The sequence below is a fragment of the Dipodomys ordii genome, unplaced genomic scaffold (assembly GCF_000151885.1).
Source record: "Dipodomys ordii isolate 6190 unplaced genomic scaffold, Dord_2.0 Scaffold104, whole genome shotgun sequence".
Taxonomy (NCBI): Eukaryota; Metazoa; Chordata; class Mammalia; order Rodentia; family Heteromyidae; genus Dipodomys; species Dipodomys ordii.
The window spans coordinates 7,433,115-7,448,461 of record NW_012267320.1 but is presented as its reverse complement, the minus strand read 5'-3'; the positions used below and the strand labels follow the sequence as shown (position 1 = coordinate 7,448,461).

Sequence of the window (15,347 nt, the reverse complement as noted above, 5' to 3'; positions counted from 1 at the left end):
TTTCAAAAGGACAGTGTGATTTGAGCAGCTACACTTCTAAGGCCCTTATCTTTTTACAAGATCAGTATCTTTTCAGGTTGCAAATGTCTGAAAAAGCTAAGGAGTGATAGCATAGAATAACAGATCACAATTACAGTGGCCTAAGGCTTAGAATATTTTTCCCCAGTGAACAATCTTTCCAACAACATACATATTGTCTGATGATGTTTGTACATGTCAGTTTAGATAACATTAAATAGCTAAGTAACTGTGTTCAAAATAGAAAACCACTAGAAAGTTATGATTAATTTACTAACACAAGAGGACTTTGTTCAAGTAAATTCAGAAAAGTTTAGCTCATATAAAACTGTTCTTTTTGTGTCTGGTTTATTTCACTTAGGACAATTTTCTGTAGGCTCATCAATGACATAACATGATTTTACTACTAAATAATATCTGGTTTTATTATATGACCTCATTTATATGTCAAACCATAAGAAATCAAAAGTACAACAGAGAAGTTACTATTAACAAGGAAAGAAACAGGGAAAATAAGTAAAATGTACAGATACAATGAACAAATCTAGGAGATGTATTTCAACAGGAAGACTGTAAGTGATCAATTACACGATAGTTAAGGGAATTATGTTTGTGGATACATTTAGCTATTCTTACCAAGCCAAAAATTAAAAGGTTCACTTTCCCATTGAAGGACATCTGGGCTGATTCTATAGCTTGGCTATGGTGAATAGTGCTGCAATGAACATGGTTGTGTGTGTGGCTTCCCTGCATGCTGGTTTTGAGTAAATGCACAGGAGTACAGTTGCTGGATGATAAGTTAGTTCTATTTTTAATCTTTTGAGAAACCTCAGCACAGCTTTTCGGAGTGGCTGAATAAGTTTACATTCTAACCAACAGTGTATTCTGGTTCCCTTTTTGCTGCATCCTCACTAGCATCTGTTATTGTTAGTTTCCTTGATAAATGGCCATTCTAACCGGGGTTTGGTGGCATTTGATGGATCAAGAAAATGTACTATATATACTCACTAAAAGGTTATTCCATTAGAAAGAATAATATTGTACCATTTGTAAATAAATGTAAAGATTTTGAAAGAATTATGTTAGGTGAAGTAAGTTAGACCCAGAGAGAAAAAGATCCATGTTTTCTCTTATATATGGATGCTAGATTTAGCTTATAAAACATTCTGGGAGTAAATATTCTGGGAGGTATGCAAGTGGATATAAATGTATTAACTAAAATAGGGTAGATTCAAAGGAGATCTCAAATATTGTAATCCCTTAGAAAGGTAAATTACAAGTTAAGCAAAGTAAAATACCAGGAAGCAGGTACTCAAAAGAGGTGAGATGGGGTCAAGGGAGAGGAAGGGGAGAGGAGGGGGGGAAATGCTGTCAAGACTCCAATGTATGTCCTACAAAATGATGAAGAGTGAGACAAGGGGTGCTTGGAGAGGGATGGCTAAGAATGTTAAAAGGGATGACATCTATCAAGATAGGTTGCATTCATCAACTTCTTTGCTCAATGACAACTTCATCATACAACTACTTACAGATAATAAGTTAAAATGGATACTCTATGAGATTATGGATATACAAAGATTGTTTTCCTCCTTCTCTGTATCCCATCGCATCCTGATGTATCCGCACAATAAAAGTTATTTTAAGTGATCATAAAACGTATTTTACCCGGATAATATCATTCTTACCAAAAAATGTAACTACAGTCGAAGAAATGTTGAGGTACATTTTAATGAAAGCAGAATGTTTAGACACCTAACCTGAATTCCAGGAGTTAATCAGATCTCAGCCTTCATCCTTATATACAAAATAAAGAGATATAATGAGGGGCAGGGAAAAGGAAGTTTATTATGTGACAGTACTTCAGTCCATCTGGTATATGCTTAAATAGAGAACTGGGGGAAGGAAAAGAGTATACAAAATTATTACATAGCCCTGATCAAAGTATGACTTGTTCAATCATTGTTTCAGTTTTCATTTAAGAAAAGATTCTGCAAAAGTTGTTTCTAGGAAGAATTTTTACCCCTAATTTCACTGGTCAAGATAAAATATCATACTTATCTTGTCCTATCTATTACAAAGAAGTTCTGTGGGGTTTGTTTAGGTAGTTTTTTTTTGGTCTTTATGACAATGTTATTGATCAATAAGAAGTTCTGATCTTTCAAGAGTACCAAGTGTTCAAAATGGAAGCAAAGATGAAATTAGAAGCCAGAAAGCGATTAGAAAACAACTAGAAAAGTGTCATTATCTTAACTGTAGTGTAATAATTTAGCATAGAATTGTCTATTTCCTAATTTAAATTGTTATTAAATGAAAAACATTTAAATAACTGAATCCCAATAAACAATCTGCAAGAAAAAAAATCATCTACTCTTTCACTCTTTTTCCTGTGACTCTTTCCTCAATACTCCTTTCCTGTTCTTGTTCTAATTGTTCTGTTTCTTTAATCTTTCCACAAATGGGTAAGGAAATTATTAATTAAGTTATCCTCTTTGAATACTTAAGGTTAAACTTGTTTCCTGACATTCCTTTAGCAATTATAGGAATAACAGGGCTATTCAAAGGAGAGTATTTATGAGAATATGTTAGACAAGGCAATGCCAGCACAAAGGCTGTGGTGTTAGCTTGCCTGACTATAACCATACAGGAAGATTGGGACGTTATGCAATGATGATGGCACAGAAGAAAGGAGATGTGGAAAATTATTAATCCTGGTACCTACTCTCACTGAACCCAAAATCCAACACAGAATAATGTTGGCATTAACTTACCTAGCATTGATCTAACTCGTCATAGGAATGGTAACAATTCTATCAAATAAACCAGAAGCCTATAAACAATAATCCATTGGAAAAATCTGGCCTACTCTTCAATGTTGGTAAATAAATGTGTTACCAGGAGGGACACAGACAAGACGATTCACTTACAAACTGGGTACTGTAATAGAAGCAGTATAGTTCAAAAGCAGAAAATGTTTATTATTTGGCCCTGTAGAGAAAAACAAAATTGCTGACTCCTAAATTGTATGCAGTCCTCTCGCGTCAGCAAAGACATAGAAGGTAGTTGTGATTTCAATTTACCCTTGACCTCATTTTTCTCAGAGCTCTTATTTTAATGACGCACTGAGCACCACACTCCAAGAATAAGAAGTATTCTATTTTTCTTTCTCAACTACACTACCAATTGACATTTGCAAAAGAAACTCACTTTCTGTGGCTTTGCAATCTTGGCAAATAGCTGCTTCTTTTTAGAGTGCAATACACTCAAGAGTTTTCTGACAGCTTTTCTGGAATGTATACTGCTATAAATACTGTCATCCAGAGCTTTGATCTTCAAAAGGACAGCATGGACTCCGATACACTTTATGTGTTATGGATGTAAGCTGATTTGGGTCTCCTGTTTATCCCACTTCACATTAGTTTATGCTCTAAGTACTCAGACAAGGTCTTAAGACATAAGAGAACTACAATAAAATTTCAAAACCTCATAAGAGTGTAGCTTGGTTTTTCATATATTCTTGACAAGTTAATCCAATTGAAAATCTACAGACAAATGTGCTTTCCGGTTACTGTCTTGGATACTCTTGTGTCTTTAAACAACCTTTCATTTTTTAGGAGTACCCAAGGGTACAATCAAACAGAAACCACAGCTTCTTTGTCAATTGTAAAGGCCTTGGAAATCAGTGATGGCTGTAATTGACTCACTCACAACACATTAAGAAATGGGAAGCTAAGAACCCACCTATAGTTCCAAAATGAGAACAGACAGTCACTGTGAATTTTTCCCTCTTTTTGACTTATATACTCCATCCCGAGTATTATCTATCCATCTGTCTGTCCATCTATCTTTCTGTCTATCTACCTATCTTCATCATCATCATCATCATCATCAAACTATAATTTTTTTTCAACTCCAGAATATGGAAGCTGAATACAGTTGCATACTTTGAACTCTTAATTTGAAATCAGAGCAATCTCCTTCCAAATCTTATGTTCAATATTTATAACAAATCTTGATACAAAGTCTCAAAATTAATATAAATGTCAATATTCAGATTAATTTAAGCTGGCTTTTCACTTAATGAAATAGGTACCTAGGACAGTATATTTTTTATTATCTATTGTTTCAGTTTCCATTAATCCTTCTTAGGTTTTCTCCTTAAGATAAAGCAAAATATTTTTTTGAAAGCATAAAATACAAATTGAAAAAGGATTCTTGAAATAAGACAAAACAATGTATCAGACTGCAAACCTAAATTGTTTTTCACAAACTAGATAAGAGATGAGTATTATAATCTGAATTTTAAGCATAGATATAAAAATGCCAAACATATCATAATTTTATTTCCTGTCTCCCCATATTTGCAAACTAATTAATGCATTTCTACAAGTGGGAACATAATGATAAAAGGGAAACAGTATTTTCAGCTTCTTTTATACATTCTGACAAACATTTGAATATAACAGTGTGCTATACAGGCAGTAATTCTGCTTATGTTCAATATCTTTTACCTGTAATCTACTATTCAAAAATATTTGTAAAAGAAAGCAAGTTTTAATGAATAAGCTGCACAGGAAACTTCATCTAGCACATAACAAAGGGTATTACTGTTCTTATAATTTGCACTTTCTGGTCATAAGACATCCCTTTGTGGTTATCATAATTGGTATAATGAATTTCTTAAAATAAATGGAAGGCTAATGTGATCTGGTGCCCAGGAACAAATCCCCCATTCACATCTAAATCACTGACCTGATTTGAAGACAAATCATGCCAAAATGAAGTCATGCATTTCTATTAAATGGGTTGCCTCAATACAAGACCTGAAAGGCTTTTTCTTAGGATTGGTAGTGGGGATTTCCAGTGACAAAGATAAAATTTGATCTCACAACTTGAGACACACAGACTTATTTTAGATAATAGAAATTTAAGACTTCAAGAAACTCTGAGTCATCATCCAGTTCAGAGATAGTCACATAACACAAATTTTACTGGTTACCATCCATTTTAGCAGTTTGGAGCCAAAATATGGTGTCATATATGGGGCAAAATTCATTTTTGAACTACTTTTCAAGCTAGGCAAAAATCATTATATGTGAAAATCTTACATTCCTCATCAAAGAATAACAGAGAAAATATTCCCTGCTTAGAGAAATTCTCAGGCACTATATCCATAGAGAAATATCCTTTTTTGGATTATTTCCCACTATTTCAAATTTATATAAAGAATGACCATATATAACTTGAGGAGCAGAATGGGAGAGGGAAAAACGGGGGGAGGAGGGACTAAGGAAGGGGTGACATTGATCAAGAAACATTGTACTCATTACCTGGCTTACTGAATTGTAGCCCCTTCTTACAACTACATTATTATTATTATTATTATTATTATCATCATCATCATCAAAGAATGGTCATACAATATAACATAGGTTGCATGGTTTCTCTTACTGATGATAGCTAGAATGTGCCTATAAATGTAAATGTAAACACACTGGGTGGTAGGTGAGCAAGGAGTTACAAATGAATTACCTGAAATGCAATAGACTCTACGGGGAGTGCAAATAGTTAATTATTGAAAAAGACTAAGTTATAGCCCAACAAAACTAGTACCAGGAAATGGGTGTTTGCAAAAAGGGAGGATGGCCAAGAGGAGAGAGGTAGAAGAAGAGGAGAATACAGGCAAGAATACATTGTATATAGCACTGAATTGAAGGGGATGGTCAAAGGAGAGTGATGATATCAACATACATTGGACACATAAACTACTTTGTTCAATTGCTAAAACAAAATACATAACCTGAAATTAGGATGAGCAATGGAAGAGGTGGCGTGGGAGGGGTGGTGTCTGGAGAGAGGTGTGATAAGAATGTTAGGAGGGATGACACTGAATTCACAAACTGCTTCAGTGAGTGGCAACTCCTTTGTACAACTACTTAATGACAATAAAAATTATTCACAAAATAAAGTAACTCCTTATTATACAGAAAATTTTCAATTTTTGTGCAAAGAAAGTATCTGTATTTACAATGTTAAATTTTTCTGTGTGAATACTTACAGGTTTAAAAAATAAGGACATGATTTTTGTTTGTTTCTGAGTCAGGATCTTGCTTGCCACTGAGGCTGTGTTTGAAATCACAATCTTCCTGACTGAGGCTCCTGAATGCTGGTATGGGATAGGAGTCAAGGAAATCTTGAAAAAGAACAAAATTGAAAGACTTAGGTTTCTCAATTAATTCAAATCTAGATAATCAATACAGTATAGTTCTGACACATGAGTGAGAATATAGACGCATAGAATAAATTTGGGAGTCCAAAAATATATTTGTATATGGACAATTAGTATTCAACCAGAACGTCAATTACTTAATAGGGAAAAAGAACCATTTCTTTAATAATGATGTAAGTGAAACTTGATTTCTACATGTTACAGTATGTAAGTGAACTATTTTATGCCATACAGAAATATTCATTCAAATTGAGTAAATGTCTTAAATGTAATAGTTAAGCCCATAAAATTGCTGGAAGAAGACAGAGTTATTATTCTTACCATACTATTTCAGATCATTTAGTATGATACTGAAAGCATGAGCAGTAAAATAAAAGACAGACACGTTGTACAGTCCATCCAATTTAAAATATTTTAGTCATTAAATGATAATTTTAAAAAATGAAAAATTCAAAAGAATGTGAAAATATATATGCAAATATTTAGCATAAGGGTTTAATTATCAAATTATACAGAGTACATTGAATCTCAACAACAAAAATACAAACAATGAAAATAAAATGTTGTTCAGGAATTTTAATAGAAATTTCTCCAAAGAAAATGTATGAGTTACCAATAAGTATGTAAAATTAAGTTCAAAATTTTTATTTGTTAATAAAATGCAAATGAAAGTAAAGAGGCTATGATAATGATGGACTTTTATATATCCATTGTATAACTATAATTTTAATGAAGGAAAATACATATTGATGAAAATCTTGTTGGAAACGTTAATTGGTAAAGGTTATCTAGGAACCACTTCCACAGTTCTTCAAACCATTGAACATAGAATTATCATATGACTCAATAACTCCTCTACTACTTATATGTCTAAAAGAATTAAGAGCAGGGGGCTGGGAAGGTGGCTCAGTGGTAGAGCACTTGCCTTGCATGCTCAAGGCCCTGGGTTCGATTCCTCAGCACCACATAAGCAAAAAGAAAAAAGCCGGAAGTGGCGCTGTGGCTCAAGTGGTAGAGCGCTAGCTTTGAGCTGAAGAGCTGAGGGACAGTGCCCAGGCCCAGAGTTCAGGCCCCATGACCGGACCCAAAAAAAAAAAAAAGAATTAAGAGCAAAAGCTCAAATATATACTTGAATGACAATTTAATGGTAGAAGCAATCCAAGATTTCATCCTCAGATAAAATATGGATCAACAAAATACATTGCATACATACAATGAGGTGTTATTAAGCAAAAATGAAGATATTTATGTAACAATATGAATAAACCTTGGTAATATTATTATGCTAAGTGAGATAATTAAGGACAAAAATATGAATGTTGCATTATTTCATATATGTGGAATACAGAAAAACTTATTGAGACACATCCTATATTGGAAATTAATATCTAGGAGGTAAGAATGGTAGAAATTGCTTAAAAGGTTTCCATTTGAGTTGCAAAAGAGAAAGGGAGAGTATATCATATTCTACATATATATGTAAGTAAACAAAATCAAATAAATACATACTATATCAATGCAATCATAGTACACTTCAATACAAGATAATAGAAATTAAATACCCATTCTCACAAATAGGTAAGTTATCCAAGACAAAATTTTAATGAAGATATTCAGAATCAAATAATAATATAGGTCAAATAGCTAAACATACCTACTGAATGTTTGGCATAATTCCATATCATAGATATTTCTCTCAACTACCATGGAACTTTCTTTAAATTAATAATAATGTAGAATATAAAATAAAATTAGAAATCAATAGCAAAATAGAGTATGAACTTCAAACATAAGGAAAGTGAACAACACACAATATTTTATTATCATATTTCTGTCATCATTAAGTAGTTGTATAAAGGGCTCGCCATCCAATCATCAGTTTGAGAAATGGAACTTTCACACAAGTTACAGAGCACCCAACAGCCTTGAGTTGAAAAGCATAGCTATCAGGTTGAACCTGAATTCAAGCCCCAGTGCTTCACTCAGACATTGCTGGTGTATTTATTATGGCTAAGTGACCTCTACCCCAGGAAGATAAGTCTGATTTGATATATAAAAGTGGTTGCTATAATATGTCAGTTCAATAGACTAAAATAAATAATATAACTGGATAGACACATAGTACTTGGCAATACTGAATATTGTTTATGACAATTTTTTTTGGAAAATCAGGAATAGAAGGAAACTTATTCAGCCTGATACAGGATATGTACAGAATCCAAAGCCAACATTCTGTTTAATGAAAGACTGGATGTGTTAGCCTAAGTTCGTGGGGAAAGAAAGCTCCCAGCAGATGGCTACTGTCACCATTTGGATTGAACGTTGTACTAGAGGTTCTAGCCAGGACAATTTGGCAAAAAGTCATCCTCATTGGAAAGAAATAAGGAACTATCTCTATTAACAAATGACATGATCTTGGATGTAGGGAAACCCATGAATCCATATAAAATCTTCTTTCAACTAAAAAAGAATTCAGTGAGATTTCAGCATAGTAAGTGTTTACACCAAAATCATTTGTCTCCATATGATTTCAGTAAGTAATTCAGAAACAAAATTAAAAACAATCCCATAATAATGATAATGAAAACTAAAAGTAAAGGATTTCAAGAAGGTAAGTTTTTACAGTCCTGAGTTAACTATTGTCAAAATGAGAAAAAGGCTCAGAATAACACAATCTTGAACAATATTTAAATATCCTTTGTCTTAACATGACAAAGTGCTACCAAAATTCATAAGGAAAGGAAAGGACCCAGAATGGCCAAAAGAGTATTAAAAAACAATAAAATTGAAAGACCCTTATTGCTGGAATTATAATTTACCACAAAGCTACATTCATCAAATAAACTTTACAGAATTTTCACGAAGATACATTTGTAGACCAGTGAAATGTAACTAAGAATCCAGAGATAACCTCTTAGCTATACATTCCATTGGTCTTGAAATTGTTGAAAAACAATTCCCTAAAGAATCAAGTCATTTTTCACAAACTCAGATTGGGGGATGATGCGATCCTCCTCTAAGGGTCAGAGTTGCCTCCTGGGATTGTGAAGGCCAGTTAGGAACATATTGGATCATTTTGCAACTGGGAAGTCTTTCTCTATTGCTCACCTCCATATTAGAAACCACCAAAGCATTAGTCTTGCTGTATTTATGAATAGTACTCCAATAGCCCAGCAAAAAAAAAAAAAATAAGGAAAGGAATGAATGGAATAACTTAACATTAAAACAAGAACAAGTGAATGAGACTGACATTAAAAAATTCTTGCATATAAAGAAACAGTTAGTAGAACGAAGAGATAATCCGTAGAATGGGAGAGCAGTCTTCAGCCCCTGCTGTTCAATGGATGAAGGGTTAATATGCAAAACACAGTGAGAACTCAAAAAATTAAAGTCAGGTGTTGGTGATTCATGCTTGCTATCTTAGCTGCTCAGGAGGCTGAGATCTGAGGATCATAGTATGAAGCAATAAGATTTTTCCAGTTAAAGAGTTTTGTTGCAATGAATAGATGAGGAAATATGAAGCTGTTTTTCTTTCCATGGTTATACTGTCTTAAGTAAGCTTATAACATAAATTCAGCAGGCTTTTTCTGACCTGTAACTCAGAGGGTTTTTTCTCCCTCAAGCAATTTATTTACAAATGTGTTTATTAACATACACAGTAATCTCACAATAACTTGTAAAGATTAAAAGGGTGCACTCCTAGTATATTGCTTTGCAATATCTTAAGAGAAATACATATTGCATGGTGATGAAGCTCTATTCTGCTCTTCGGTGTGAGCTCAAGGGTAGGGTCACTGGAAGATGATGTCATAGTCTCCAATAGTGTGGCTGATTTCCTGCAACCCTCAGCACATGGTTGCAGAATTACACCACACAAAGGCAGTATAACTCTGAGAATACTTGAGAACATAGGCATAAGAAGGAGGTTACCTCTCATTCATGTTTGACAATTGAAACTCAGTTAAAAAGGAAGAACAAACTCCTTCTGTCCCATAAAAGGTAGTTCTGAAAGTGCCATCTCTTTGTTAAATTATCTCATATAGCACACAATGAACTAGTTTAATTGTTATTTTGCAGTGAAATATTTATTATTATTACATACAGTACAAAGAGGTTACAGTTGCATATTAGTATAAAGCTTCTTGGTCACCCCTCCTTCTTTCTCCTCCATTGTTTCCCTCCCATTGCTGCTTTGATTTAGTGAGTGATTCCTGTTGCCAGGAATAAGAACGTATAAAACTTGTGTGTTTATATATTTGAATCTTGACAGTACCTCTCATTTACATAAATTCTCTTCACTTAACACTTTCCAGTATTTGCTCATGACCTTTTATTAGTAATACAAATGTTTACTAAGTCCTCATTCTATAATAAGAAAAGTGTCTTTTATTTGAATAAATAAGCTAAAGGGTGAATAAACAAAGCAAATTCTGTTATGTGTCTCTGATGTTAAGCTCCAATTCTTTCTCATAGGTGAATAGAACTTCCTATGGTTATACTTACACAAAGTTTGCCTTAGTTTTGCTGTGTAGAAATGCTTGGGTGACCTTTTTTTTTAAAGTAAAACCAACTGCTTACTTTAGCTTTATTCTCCTCTGAATTACATGTGCACTGGATACTTTCACTGTGCCCCTACAGTAAAGTCTTTAAGTGATGTCATTTGCTTATAAACCCAACATGAGAAACCTAAAAGCCAACACTTGACATTCTTTTTGCTTTCTTCATTTTGTGGTTGATTGTGACCTACATCATTTCCCTGAAATGAGTCATAATCCTTCCAAATAGCTAGGTATTCCAAGCACTTCATATAGACTTGTATATTCCTTGTTCTTCACTCATTTCTACTGCCAATATACTTGGTTATAAAAATGAGCCACTTTTTTGGCCAGCCATAACATATTTGCTATAAAGGTAGCATTAAAAATTTCACCAGGTTCCATCCAATCTTATGATCACTGTCTGCTGTTTCTCCAATAAAACTGATGCAATAAAATTGTGGAAAGGAAACAGTTAATTATGAGTTACAGAGGAGGATGGTTACAAGTGATATCCAGTAACAGCATGACACAATCTTTCATTTTCATTCACCTCCTATGTGTATACAGGGTTAATCCTAATGAAGAAGTCTCCCCTCAACAGCACCACAGCTTCATTTTTCTTGTCCTTTCTGTAACAGATGCTCCAAGTTGACACAGATGGTAATAATAAGGAGGGCAGTTTTGAAATCTGCCAACTGCGTCACCCTGACCTCTTTCAGCACACCTCATCTGCAACGATAACTATAATTCCTGTCCTACATAATACCCTGCTGCAGTACCGCACATCTTTTAAAAGTATTAAAGCAACCATTCAGAAGAGCATTATTGGAAAATAACAGAGGGCAATGATTCTGGTCAAACAAATAATGAGTTTTAATACTTCCCAGCAGTTACCTAAATCCCAGCTGGATTCAAAGCCTTGAAGAGTTAGGAAGGGGAGGGAAAGGTCTGGAAGGTAGTGGGCAATGGCTGGGCAAAGTTCTTTGTGAGTGAATAAAGTATTTCCATTCAGTGTTATCTTCTATCATCTTTATCTAGAACACCAACCAATGCCTACAAATTCTTTTTTAGGGGGTGGGGGGGAGGGGTTTGATATCCTCTGTATGTGAATTCAGGGCCTTGGGCTGACTGTTTTGGCACAATACCAATGAGCCATGCCTCTAGCCCCATTTTTCACTGATCATTTTAATGGTAGAGTGTCCCTTGCCTAGATGCACACCTGGGCCATGACCAGTCTTCTATAGGTCCTGTTGTCTCTAGGACCACAGACACATGTCACTGCATCTAATTTTGCTTCTTGGAAATGGAGCCTCATGAACTTTTATGCACAGGTTGGCCTAGCACCATGATTCTCCCAGTCTCAGACTTCCATGTAGCCTGGGGTTGTAGGTGTGTACCACAATGCCTAGATATGAATTGTAAATGGAGTTTTGCTAACCTTTCTTCCCAGACTGGTCTTGAACCATGCTTCTCTTAAATTTAGCCTTTCAAATGACTATAGCTGTGAATAACAGGTTCCCAGCAAATCCACTGTTATGTTAATGAGAGAGCTTAACATTAGAAGTTCTATTTTTATTTTTAGAAGAAACACACATTTTCCAAAGACCCAAATGGCCCTGTCAGCCACTGGCAGGTTTTCAGAAGGGAATTTTGATTATAATTCTTTACTCAGTATACTGAATTAAGCATACACTTAAAGACAATGATTTTAAAAAATTATAAAAAGAAACAAATTTAAAGGAAGAGTAGTTGACCTCCAAAAGGGCTCTGTGTAGATTAGGCAACCAGATTCTGTACACATTGGCCTAAATAGTTAAGAAAAGTATACTTATTTGCCTCTTACATAATTAAATGCCATGATATTAATCTGCATGAAAAGTAGTGTTTTTCTAGTGTAAAAGTGCTCATTGTGGTGATTTAGAATTGAGATTTGCTGTAAGATTTCAATGCTAAAATGCAGCCTATTGTAGTGAATATACACAATTTGTAGATTCGGACTATCAGAAAATAAAAAGAAATGTTATGTAATACCAACTTTCGATAATTAAGAAAGTTCACTTGAATAAGAGTATGGCCATTAGATGTTGAGACATGATTTCCCATGGCACCAATACCACACCTGTCTGAGAAACAAAGGAAAGTGAAAGCCCACTAGATCAGAGGAGCACTGGCAATTCAATGGATGAGCTTCCCTCATTGGTTTATAATCCTTCAGTAAATGAACTATTGACAGAAAATGCTATTGAATATGAGAGTGGAAAACGTGGGTTTGAACTCCGAACCTCGTGATTGCTTTGCTGGGCTGATGCTAAACTGATGTTCTACCACACATATAATCAGACTCTCTCCTAGTTAATTTGGAGGTGGAATCTCCAAATAGATAGAAAAATAAGCCACCAGTGCCCAGATTACAATTACTTTTGAGCAGCTAATACTCTATTACTATTGTATATATTATGAGTGCTGATTTTAAAGAATCTCAAATGTTATCAGTCAAAAACAAGATAATCTATTAATCACTCTTTTTATACAGAAGTAAATATTATTAACTATGAATGAATCTCATTTTGCACATTTTCCTACTCAGATAGATAGATACATAGATACATAGAGATTAAAATGGAAATACAGAAACCTTTTTTTAATAAAATGAGAGTATAGAACTTAAGCAACTATGGTCTAGCATTATCAGCCATCTTGCCAGAGAATATTTTTCTATTATGTGCATGTCTGATTATAAATCGATTATTATTATTTTCCCAAAATTTGATATATCAGGAACATTCATAATAAATTTAAACTAGTTTCTCTCATTAACCACAAAAATGTTCAAATATATCTGCTTTGCAAATATTTTCCTAATCGTTACATTATCTTTTCATTTTATTGATATTTTTCCTCTTACTGTGCAGAAGATTGGTAGTTTGATGTTACCATATTTAATATTTATCTTTTGTAGATTTTGGTAGAAAGTCAATATCCAAATTATATGATAAACTCCAAATCAGAAACACAAGTAAAGATTTTTACAAAGGCACAAAACATACACTTCTCTAAAGAAGATATTAAAATAGCCACCAGACTTTTTTTTGCCAAAAAGTAGTTATAATTTTACAAGTCAAAATGACTAGTATGATGAAACCAAATGTGAGGTCGTTGGTCCAATAAGGACTTCAGTTTAGTGGAAGATATAAATAGTAACAAGAGGATAGCCACAAGCTATCTCAGATTAGATATAAAAGAATCAAAACATTAATTAGGCTGGATCCTGTTGACTCACATCTGTAATCCTATCAAGAAGCTGAGATCTATGGGATCAAAGCTCAAAGCCAATCCAAGTAGAAAAGTCCAAGAGACTGCTCCTCCAAAAATAACAAAAAGCAGAGCTAGAGGCATGGCTCAAGTGGTATAGAAGTAGCCTAGGAAGGTCAGGGCCTTAAGTACAAACTCTTTGAAAGTGTCCTAGTCTGGGCAGGAAAATCTCTTATCCAGCTAACCACCAAAAAGCCAGAAGTGGAGTTCTGGCTCAAGTTGTAGAGCTCTAGCCTTGAACACAAAAGCTCAAGGGACAGCACCCAGACCAAGACGTCAAGCCCAGGAGCAGCACAAAAAAAAAAAAAAAAATGAGGAAAGAAGTTGTTGGGCGCCCTTTGGTACACAACAGCTTATAGATGACATGTCTCTGACATGCTTCAAACTGGGTAAACCACAATGGGTGTGTTCCCGGGAACAGTTTGCCAGGCATTACCCTGTTTATTACAGCTACTGGGAAAAATGGGTTGGCATGAATAGTTATATCCTTAATGTGTACATCATTAAGAAGTCAGTATGTCTTCTCATTTACTGGTAACTTCTCCAACTCATCCAGAGTCTCCAGACCATCTATCACTTTTCCAAATACTGTATATTTCATGTCCAAATGTGATGAAAAACAGATCCATTGGTGTTTGGGCCATTATTCGCCATAGATACAACCCCTCTAACATTGTGCTTAAGATATTCACTGTATTCATTCTCAAGCTTCTTGCACCAGATACTGTTACCTCTTCTTCCAGTACCTGTTGGATCTCCTGTTTGAACCAGGAAACCCTTGATGTGTCTATGAAATATACAGCCATTGTAACAATTACTGGCACAAAGAGCCAAGAAGTTCTCACATGTCCTGGATATCCTCAGACAGAAGACTTGTATTTTAATATCACCTACACCTGTATGAAGTGTGACAGACATTTCTCTTCTTGATGCTCTCAGAAAGCACTACTTCAATTCTCAGTCTCACATAGGAAAGCTTGGAAGTTTTTATTTGTGGCCATGTTGGTACGCACAGCCGGTGTGAGAACAACTTGAGGCTGACACGCGCGGAGCTACTGTAGTTCCTCGCCACGACTTTTAAAAAATGTGTCCATCACAACTAAACAGAGAAAGCCACATTGAAACCACTAAGAGTTGTAACACAACCCTTAGGATATCCATTGTCAAAAAGAGATAACAAATGTTTGTGAAGATATGGACAAAAGTGAATCCCTTACACTGTTCATAGACATGTAGATTGGTGCAGACATTAT

General features: G+C 34.5%; 1 pseudogene; it reads right to left on the bottom strand.

Annotated features, from left to right (window-relative positions):
* Positions 1–2,382: 2,382 nt before the first annotated feature.
* LOC105994049 lies at positions 2,383–15,012 on the bottom strand (annotated as a pseudogene).
* Positions 15,013–15,347: the final 335 nt, after the last annotated feature.